Source organism: Rhinolophus ferrumequinum, assembly GCF_004115265.2.
Source record: "Rhinolophus ferrumequinum isolate MPI-CBG mRhiFer1 chromosome 13 unlocalized genomic scaffold, mRhiFer1_v1.p Super_scaffold_3, whole genome shotgun sequence".
NCBI lineage: Eukaryota > Metazoa > Chordata > Mammalia > Chiroptera > Rhinolophidae > Rhinolophus > Rhinolophus ferrumequinum.
In genome coordinates this window covers 1,882,035-1,893,575 of record NW_022680356.1, presented here as the reverse complement: position 1 = coordinate 1,893,575, position 11,541 = coordinate 1,882,035, and positions in this window count along the sequence as shown.

The window sequence follows — 11,541 nt, the reverse complement described above, 5'->3', positions numbered from 1 at the left end:
ATCTGCTGAGGTCACTCTTTTGTGAGCATTCTTATGGGTCTCAAATAGATTCACATTTATTGCCTATTCACGAAGCCTGGGCATGTGCTTCTTCCCTACATCTCCTTGTCACCAATTTTCCTATCAAATCTTTCCAAGCTCTTGAACATTCAGCCAAATCATGCATCCATGAATTAATATAGACTCATCTCTCTGGCCATTTATCTTACAAGAACGATCAACAACCAGGTGCATTACTCAAAGTTCTACCCACTGGGAAAATTTCCCTTTGACTCTCTTTTTCAATGATGTCCCATGACCACCTAGAATCTTGGCTTTTGTAAATATTTGATTAGGAATATTCAGTGGTGATCCTTTGTGTATCTCTATTGCCACATTGTACCATGGACTATCAATGCCTTCTTTAACACTGGAAATAGAATTGTTAGGGCCTTTAAATTTATTCATATTGGAAAACTAATTCCAGAAACCCCAGAACCATTTGAGAAAACACATCTTTAAGATTCTGTTCTTGGCTGGCCCGGTGGCTCAGGTGGTTGGAGCTCTGTGCTCCTAATGCCGAAGGCTGCTGGTTCGATTCCCACATGGGCCAGCGAGCTGCGCCCTCTGCAGCTAGAATGAAGTCAATGAGCTGCCGCTCAGCTCCCGGGTGGCCAGATGGCTCAGTTGGTTGGAGCGTGGGCTCTCAACCACAAGGTTGCAGGTTCGACTCCTCGACTCCCGCAAGGAATGGTGGGCTGCGTCCCCTGCAACTAAGATTGAACACGGCACCTTGAGCTGAGCTGCCGCTGAGCTCCCAGATGGCTCAGTTGGTTAGAGCGCATCCTCTCAACCACAAGGTTGACGGTTCGACTCTTGCAAGGGATGGTGGGCTGCGCCCCCTGCAACTGACAATGGCAACTGGATCTGGAGCTGAGCTGCACCCTCCATAACTAAGATTGAAAGAACAACAACTTGACTTGGAAAAAGTCCTGGAGGTACACACTGTTCCCCAATAAAGTCCTGTTCCCCTTCCACAAAACAAACAAACAAAAAGTTTCTGTTCCTCTGGAACCATCCTACTTACCAAAATCTGTATCAGTCAGTGGTCTCCAGAGAAAAAGAACATATATATTTATAACATGAACATATGTATGTATATACATATATGCATGCATGTATGCATATGTATATGTACACACAGAGAGAGACACACATGAATGGATTTAATTCTTGAAATTTTCTTGTGGTTGTGGGGGTGTAAAGTCTAGAGAGCAGAACCGCAGACTAGAAATTCAACAGGATTTTTTACTGAATCTGAAGCATGATTTCTTCTTCACTAGTAACCTTTATTTTTTCCTCTTAAATGTTTCAACTGAGACTCACTCACGTTTTCAAGGGTAATAACTTCTAAAGTCAACTGATTGCAGATGTGTTTGATTCAGTAACTAGGTACTATAACCTCGCCAAATTGACCCATAAGATGAACCATCACAAGTGGTAGGAGTGAGTTCTTTATGTATTCTGAGTATTAGACCCTTATCAGATATATGATTTGCAAATATTTCCTCCCAATTCCATATGTTGTCTTTTCACTCTCCTGATAATGTCCTTTGATGCAAAAAGTATATCATATTTATGAAGTCTTAATAGATTAAGTCTCATGAATTGATCATTTCTTGCTTGAGCTTTGGATGTTGTATCTAAGACTCCATTACCAAATCCAAGACCACAATATTTACCCCTTTGTTTTCTTTTAAGAAATTTTTTATTGTTCTAACTCTTAAATTTAGGTTTCCTCCATTGTGAGTTAGTTTTTATATACAGTGTGAGGTAAGGATTCAAATTCAGTCTTTTGCATGTGAATATCCAGTGTTCCTAGCACCATTTGTTGAAGACAGTGTTTCTTCCACATGCAATGGTCTTGACAACGTTGTTGAAACTCATGTGACTCTCAATCTATTCCATTGATCTCAGTATGTCTATCTTTATGCCAATGAAATGAACTGCTTTGTTACTGTTGCTTTGTAGTAAGATTTAAAATCAGAAAATGCATGTCTTCCCATTTCCCCTTTTCAACATTATGGTGGCTAGTTGGAATTTCTTGCAATTCCGTATGAATTTTTGGATTAGCTTTTCCATCTGCAGCAAAATTTGTTGGGATTTTATAGTGATTATATCTAAAGTATAGATTACGTTAAGGAATATTGTGATCTTACCTTATTAAGTCTTTCAATCCCTAAACTTGGAGTGTCCTTTCATTTATTTATGGCCTCTTTTTAGTATCTCTCAGAAATATTCTGTAGTTTGTAGAGTGTGAGTCTAGCACCTCCTGGTTAAATACATTTTTAAGTATTTATTATTTTTGATGCTCTTGCAAATGGAATTGTTTTTCTCAGATTACTTATTAATATAGAATTATAGCAATTGTTCATATCTATGTATTGAATGACAATTGATATTTGAGTATTGATCTTATATCCTATAACTTTGCTGAATTCATTTATTCGTTCTAACAATTTCTTTTGGCTTCTATTTTTGAATTACTTAACCATTTCTATATATAAAATCAGGTTATTGCCAAATAGAAATAGTTTTACATTACCTAGTGTAATATTGAGGGTTTTTATCATCTACATTTATAAGGGATATTTACCTGCAGTTTTCTTTGCTTGTGAAGTTTTTGCCTGTTCTCCTATCAGGGTTATGCTGGACTCCTAGAATGAGATAGAAAGTATTTCTTCCTCTTCTATTTTTTTTGGGGAGTAGTGGTGGTGGAGAGTTTGGGTTTAACTCGTCTTTAAATACTTTGTAGAATTCACCTGGAAAGACATCTGGTCTTGGCTTGTCTTTGTTGTAGGATTTTCTTGTTTGTTTAGAATTCAACCTCTGTACTTTTTATAAGTCTATTCAAAGTTTCAATTTCTTCTTGAATCAGCTTTGTTAGTTTGTGTACTTGTAGGAATTTGTCCACGTAATCTAAGTTATTGAATTTGTTGAAGTAAAATACTCACAGTATACTCTTACAATCATCTATTCCTGTAGAGTTGGTAGTAATATTCAACTTTCATTTTTGGTTATAAAAATGCCAGTTAATCTAGTTAAAAGTTTGCCAATTTTGTTGATCTTTTTATCAATTTTGTTGATCTATTGTTTTTGTTTTTGGTCTTTATTTTACCTGTGTTCTCATATTTATTAATATCCTCTTTTTGCTAGCTTTGGGTTTAGTTTACTCTTCCTTTTCTACTCCTGAAAGTATAAAGTTAGGCCATAGCTTTGAGATCTTTTTTTTTTTTAATATAGACATTTACAACTATAAGTTTCTCTGTGAGCATTTCTTCAAGTGCATGCCATAAGTTCTGGTATGTTGTTCTTTCATTCTCATTTTATTCAATGTGTTTTCTAGAATCCCTCATATTTTCAGATTGCATCTGTTGGGTGTTACGGTCTGTTGTTTAATTTTCTCATCTTTGTGATTTCTTTCCCCAGCTTTCCTCCTGTTCTTGATTTCTAGTGCCGTTCCATATGGTCAGAAATCATACTTTTTTATGATTTGATGTTTTAAAAAAATTGATTAAGACTTGTTTGGGGGCCTAAAGCTTGGTCTATCCTGGGGAATTTTTCATAGACACTTGAGAATACATACTCTGCTGTTTGGGGTAGAAGGTTATGGTGTTGTTCAAGTTCTCTATTTTCTCATCGATTCTGTCTGCTCATAATATCCATTACTAAATGCAGCATTGAAATCTCCGCTATTGCTCTGTGACTGTCTATTTCTCTTTTTAATTCTGTCAGTTGTGCTTGATATGTTTGGGGGACATGTATGCTTATAATTGCTACACCTTCTTGATGGATTGTACCTTTTATATCACTATATAATGTACCTTTTATCACTATATAATGTCATCAGAGGTGAGAGAGACCTGATTCCTGCCCTTGGGGAGCTCACAAGCCATTCCAGGGAAGAGACTGGGAGATGATCACAGCAAGAGCTGCAAGACAGGTCTGAGTCACATGCTGCAGGCAGGACCTCATCTCTTTAGGTGTCCTGTGTCCCTGACGAGGTGATTGCATGTAGTGGGTGCTCAGTAAGCGCTGGCTGGGTGCAAGTGAGGAGCACTGGCTGTGATGGCAGCACTCGCTCTCATTTAGGGAAACTGAGATTCATGCTAGTGGCAGAGTTGGGACCAGAACCCTCTACCTAGGTCCCACTTGTCCATGATGCTGGTGTTGATTTGCAATTGAATTCATGGCTGGAAGATTCATTCATCGTAGCCTTCTTCTTTTATTAATTCCAAGATCTTACTATGTTACAGGCATGTAGTTGGTCATGGTGAGTACAACCTGAGAAGGCCTGTCTTTATGTATCTCAGAGCATAGTGAGATGTGGGAAGACATTAATGAGGTCACCATGAAGTGTCACATTACAGAAAACAATAACGTATTTATTGAGAGTTCAGTATACTCACATATCAGGCATGAGATTAAGAGTGCTTCAATGTATTAACTCATTTTATCCTCAAAATTATGTTGATGTTGTGGGTATTACATCTGTTTATATATAAGGTAAGGGAGGCACTGACAGGCAGAGTAATGTGGCTGATGTCATACAGCTAGAAATTGGTGGTGTGGGGATCCCAACACTCTGAGGCCCAGTTTTCTGAGTTTCTAAAAGCAGAATGACAAAGATTAGTTGTACAGATTAAGAGGTAAATCTGACAACCACACCTAGCAACATGACTGGGTTTACAGTAGGTGCTCAATAATGATTATTCCATTTTAATGGCTCTGGGACTCCTGAGGTAGACAGGACTTCCATAACTATGTTTGTGGGTCCTCATAGCTCTTTAACAAGCTTCGTGTGTGACTCTGAATGGACAGACTTTGAACAAGTCCCAGGCCATCAAAGACCTTCTGCTTGAATGTGAAAAATTTGGGTCAGTCCTGGGCCTTGCATGCTGGCCTCCTTGGAGTGGTCTAACCAGTCTCCAACACTCTGGCCCCCACACAGCAGATGGCTCACTGTCTTTAAACATGCCTGGGGCTTTCCTGCTCACACACCTTTGCTCTTTTTGTCCCCCACATCGAATGCCTTGTCCACCCATTTCTGCCTCTTCAGATGGGGTAGATTTCCCAGGTGACCTGACCCTGTCAGAGAGAATGTGTGTGTCTTCCGTGTGGTCAAGGCCTGGTCGGTTCTGATCTGTTCCCCTCCCAGTGGCCTTGGGAAAGAGAGCTCAGTGTGTTCCTGCTTGCCTTGACATATTGGAAGCTGGAATCATGAATTTCATTCCATTTCACCCACCGTAAGACCTGGAAAGGAGAAAGCAATGAGATCTTGTTAGATGGAGTCCATACTTCCTTCCAGAGAAAAAAAGACAGGGTCACAGTTTAAAAAGCCCGATTAGACAATTTACTACCCTCCTCAGTAACACAAAGCTCTGCCCTGTCGTCAAACTGAGTGCTTCTGAACGTGTGTCTCCCCAAGGCTGCTTCTGCCGTGGCTACTGGAAATTGTTACTGGACAAATTTGATCAGCAGAATGCTTCATTATGATCTTTTTGCCTAGGGAGTGAAAAAGACCTGAGACTCTATTACTCAGCCCAGCCGGCCACAGGTACCAGTACTGTCTGCCTTCTGTGTGTGCCATCCAATCACATTGCTGGGGACAACTCCTCAATGGTCTGTACCTTCTCTTCGGGACAGACATCTTGGAATGGCCTTGAGCAGAGGTTGGAGGCAATTGTGTCTGCAGAATTTGGGTAAACTCCTGGGAACCATGCCCTGGTTTCGATTTTCTGAGCATGACCAGGCTGGGATTCATTAGGGCCTGTAGCAGAAGCCACCTTGGACCCACCTGAGAGGCACCGGTAAGGAGAAGGACACGAGGCCTCAGGGGCCCATAGCCAGACTGACGGGGGACTAAGCCTCCTGCTTTCCCAGGTGAAAGGCCTCCCAGGGAATGGAGTGTGGAGGAAGAGAGGCAGGAAGGGGGAACCTGGCACATCTCAGGGGTCCTTGTGTCCTGGTGTTCAACCCCAGTGAAGGCTCCAATAGGAGACTCTACCCGATGGCCTGCTACAGCTTCCTCCCTGTGGCCTGCAATCAAGACGTGAGCAAAACTGCCTAACACAAGGTTATTGTGACAGTGATCCGCATAGGACCTGCCTGTCCACAGTCACCTGAAATCCAGAAGGCCCATCCGGCCAGGCAGTAGGTCGCAGGATGGCCCGGTATGTGCATTTTATGACAAAATCACTGCATCGATTTGTTTCTAAATGGTGCCTGTGCCTTTGCTGAGATTCTAGAAAATGAGGTATAAAGAGCTGGAAGGGCTCATAGAGACCACATTCCAGTATGTCCACATTAGGGGAACGTGAAGCTCAGAGGCGCTTGGAGCTCCTGTGGCAACAGGGAGAAGGCACCGGTTGTATAATGAATGGATGAGCAAATGAATGGACATGGGCCAGAAGTAGAATCCAAACTACCTGGCTCCACAGAAATGGCTTTGATTTTGGAGTATTTCAACTGGACAGACCGTTTTCTTAACTAAAGAAGTTCCCAACTAAAACCATTAATTCTGAGATATGTTCTTTCTCAAAAATTTCAGAGCCATGCCTCCAGAAATTAAACTTTCAATTGTTCAGATACCGTGTTTCCCCGAAAATAAGACGTAGCTGGACCATCAGCTCTAATGCGTCTTTTGGAGCAAAAATTAATATAAGACCCGGTCTTATTTTACTATCTATAATATAATATATTATATAATACTGGGTATAATATGATATAATACAATACCGGGTCTTGTATTAATTTTTGCTCCAAAAGACGCATTAGAGTTGATGGTCCAACTTGGTCTTATTTTTGGGGAAACACGGTAGGATTCACTGCCGACAGTGTCCTCCGTTATACCTCAAAGGTTCTGACACAATGTGCTGGTATTTTGAAGCCTTAACTTCCCCTCTACGCCCCTGTGAAATGATTTTCCTACTCTTTATTTGCAGCCTCCATGGGGAGATAAACTCTGAACTGAGTGCGGAGTGCAGCTGTGGGGCACTGACACCTGGCCTCCAGGGAGCTCCTGCGAGGAGCAAGACCAGCTCTTCCCACATGGGGGCGGCCACATACCCAAGTCAGCTCTTTCATAGCCACTCTGTATGATGGGCCTGTCTGTGTGGACAATTGGCCTCTGCCCAGGACGCAGCTGACCAGCAGCCGGGAGAGGCAGTCGCCCAGGCCCAGCATAACATGGTAGAACCATCAGTGGCTGCAGTTATGGACCATTGTGCTGTGAAGGGACACAGGCTGAGGTGCCACCACCCTGTCTTATGAGAAGGTGCTTAAGCCGGCAGGCTCAGGAGCCCCCACAGATGAGAGCTCAGTCTTCCACCGTTACCTCCTGTGTGGCCTCGTGCTGTAGGTGGGAGTTGAATGTCCCCACCTCCCAGCACTGAGGTGTATGCTGCTGCACACCCCAGCCAGGCTCTCTCCTGGTGGCAGTGAGAGAGCTGCTTAGCCTCCAGCCCTCCTCAGAGCACCAAGTTTAGCAGAAAACAAAGCTCTTTCCTTTCAATGTCCCAGGGGTCAATCTCATTGGACCAACTTGGGATGGACCTTGTCCTGAGTCCCCGCGGCCAGGATTCAGTGCTTTGACTGGCCAGGCCTAGGGTCACTTGTCTACCCACATGCATGACAGGAGTGGGGGGGGAGGAAAGCAAAGTGCTTTTACTAAAGGGGTGAATGCTGAGCAACTGAGTCCCTAAGGTCTCCCAGAAATGGAGAGTACGCTGGGCTCGAGGCCACCTCTCCCGCTCATCTGTGCCCTCTTCCACAGGGCTGGGCTCCGGTCAGTGCGCCCAACACGGGTGTGTCTCCAATCCTATCAGCACTCATCGCGGGGCGCTGTCGCTGTTTGTCCCCATGTCTGTCTCTTCATGTTCTTCTCGTCATCTTTGTTTACCCAACTGATCTCAGAGTGTCTTCTCTTAGATCTCAGCCAATAAGGAAAGTAGATTCGGTAGTTATCCAAATCATGAAACGCCATGCTAGAGATACACCAAGAATGCAATGGGGACTCAAAGAGCAAGACTGAAGGGGTCAGGAAGGGCCCTGACAAATACAGGACTGGCAGCAAGGGGCCAAAAATGTATTACTGGTAGAGAGGCTGGGCTGGAGTACTGTGCTAGGTTTGTGAGCTAAGTGGGCTGCTAATGCCAATCCCGTAATCAGGCCGACCCCCCCCAACCGTCAGAGCAGTGGGGTTCTGGACCCTAGGTAGCTCACGCGAAGAAGGAGCTAGCCCACGCATGAAGTTCCCCGCCCCCAACAGCAGTGTGGTCATCCCTGACTTTCCTGAGGCCAAGTAAATAAAGGGGGAGTGAGAGGCCAGGACTTTCAGCCCTAGTGGAGCTCGCTGAATGCGGAAGGGAACGGGTCGGGCTTCCACAGATTCCTAGGTGGCGGCTAAGACGGGTCTACCTCGGTCCTAGGCAGGAGGGCTGTGAAGCCTCAGGCTATTCTTACATGCAGCTTCCCGTCACCCCACGGTGGCCCTATCCTTATGTCGTGACCGCCCTCCTACTGGCCTCTATATGCAGTTCCTCTCTATCCTGATCCTTGGGTCCTGACTTACGTGCACACTTATGCCTCTCTGTACCCTAAGATCCTCCCCCAGCTCCCGCAGGCTTGCTCCTCTGCACCTGTATCATCTGGGTACCAAACATCTTCCTTTTTGCTCCACTGTGTAACCACAGCCCTGGCTTCTCCCCATGACCTGGGTCAATCACGTTGTCAGGATGGTGCCTCCTGTTTCTTGCCTGGTTTCTTGGCACGAGGAGCTCAAAGTGCCTGGTGGCAAGTGTAAATTAAAGTTCAATGGGACTTTTTTGCTGTATCTTCTGATGGCAATTATTTCCTCTTTGGGAACCAGGGCCTCAAAACCCTCAAAGCTCAGAGTTGTGGTGACAGAAGTACTTCCAGTGGGATCACTGGGATTCATGGCAAGAGAAGCCACTCCTACTTCCACCCCTTAGTCCCTGGACCTACCCATTCTTCCTGCTGCAATGCAGCGCTATAGTGACTGTTGATGGAGTATATATACTATGTCCTGGAAGATGGCCCCATCGTTAGTTGGTGGCAGCTCTATGCTGACACCTCAGCTGCGCCTTCACAGGCCATTCCTTTTCTCTGTTCAGGTTGACATCTTTTGGATGACACAGAATGATAGGGCCAGTGGATCCATGCTCAGGTGCTACTGTCATGCGACATTATATGGGATCCTATGTCAATGGATCAAACACTCAGTAAATACTTGATTGTGGTGCTGGCTGAGGCCCTACAGGCAGAAAAGGTGGCCGACAGCACCTGGCTGACATCAACTGCTGTCACTCTACTTTGTTGCTCAGGACCTATGTCACTGCTCTCTGGTGGGCATCCGCACACTTCTTGCCCACGCACAGAGTCCATCCACATGCCTCTATCTCGGACCTCCTTGTCCTTGATCTTTCTCTGACCAGCTAACTCAACTGCCAGTGCCATGAATCTACATACTCTAACCTGGATACATGTCTGTCCACCCCAAGTGAATGGCCAGGAGGACCACTGAGGATTCAGCCACTGGGAATGTCCTTGGCCACTGTCTCTCAAGATGACCCCAGGGTGGGGCGGCTGTCATTTTGGGCTGGCACCCACATACCATTCTGACCTATCAGTGAATCAAACTTTGCTTTTTGCCCTCCTTTGTCAGCTGGTCATAAAGGGACCCGACCTCCTATGCAGCCATAGGTGTGAGCTGAGGGAGAGGCTCAGTGCAAAATGGTAGGTGACATGGATGTCTATCTAGTCCATCTGCTTGTGTAGCTTACCTGTGCCCCATCCCTGGTCCCGCTCACACCCAATCCTGAATACACCACTTAGTCTTACCATGGATTATTGCTGGGTCCACTCAACTTTGTGTTTTGGTGATCTGATAAGTAGAACCTAACTTATAAGATGAGCTCGTGATGAAGAATTTTGGACCAAATTAAAAATATACAAAGGGAATAGTCTTCCAACATTGTTATGAAATACACAAGCAAAAAAGTTTGTTACTAATGGCTTGGAAGGGAGGTTATGCTAGAGAGTACAGTTAGGGCCTGAAGAAAAGTCATAGAGAGAATGGTCTAGAACAAATTGATTTAATTCTAAAAAGGAAGAATTGATAGGTAGGTGCAGAAGTGAAGACAGCAAGAACATTTATGCCATCCTTTTAAAAACAAAATCAAAGCTGTGAAAGGAGGAAGGGACTGGTATCTGGAAAGAGGAAGAGCTAACGCCTATTTTTTTTCCCCAAAGCTTTTTGAAGATGGATTTGTGTTTAGGTAGAGACTGGATTTTAGAGGGGCTCAGCTGGAGTTCCTGAGAACTCATTTTGATAAACAAAACAAGAACATACACAAAACAAAAACCCACGCTGAAGTGTTAAAGCTCGTTTTAATCAAGGCAAGCAGAACAGGAGGAAAGCTCATCTCTCCACCCACTGTCCCCTCCTAGCCATGTTACCATCACTGAGAAAAGCTGGGCTCAACAAAACCTCAAACACTATTTTCTGTTAAATACCCCTTTCTCCTTACCTCCTTTCAAGGGAAAATAAACCAATCTCGAGTAAAATCAGACAGTCTGGGCAGGATAGATGCAAATTTCAACTGCCAATAAAGCATGCTTTTCTCTTTTTGGAGAAACATCTTTTATTAAGAACATCTAAAACTGTGCGACTCGCTACAGTAAAACTTCCAATGCGTTGCCCTAGAAGGAGCACACATCTTTCACATCCAGGCAGCCTCTACAATAGTTTTTTCCTGTTTGTTAATAAAGTACTTCACATAAGCATTAGGAAAATAGAAACCATTTAGTGCAAGGTTTCCTATTCGACACCAAGCAGCTTTACTTTCATGAGGCTGGGGTCAGAAGAGTCACTGAATGCCCGCGGAGATCATTTAGCCAGGCTGTTCATGGGTGCTGCAAAGTAGGTCTTAGGAGACCTGTTTACCTTCTCACGCTGGTACCTTTGGGTCACAGAGCGAGGGGCAGCTACTCCCCGACCTGGGGCATGTGCCCCTAGTCACTTCAAAGGACTACAGCATTTCCAGACTGCGACGGGCCACCTGCCCACGAAGCTCTCCGGAAAGTGCCGCGGGCTGTAAGGACGTACCCGCGTCTGCTCCCGCGTGGCGAGGTTCATAGGCAGAAGACAAGCGCACAGACTCCGGCCCTGAGTACCTTGTCGGCACCCGGACAGTAGAGTCGCTTCCGGGAGGGCCAGGCGGGGAGACCGAGGAAAAGTGCGACGGCGGCTGCCGTCAAGCCTCAACAGGATCTCCATTCATCAAAGGCGTCTACACCGTCGACCCCCCCCCCCCCGCCCCCCGGCACTGGACACCCGCAGCGCCCCGCAGAGGCAATATCGAGGCCCACCCTAGGGTTAAATTCTGAGTGAAGCGACGGTCCCCCGCCCCTCAGAACCGAGCACCGCGCAGGACTCCTATGACACCTAGTCGCGCCCCTTCCTCCGCTGGGCGGGGTCGG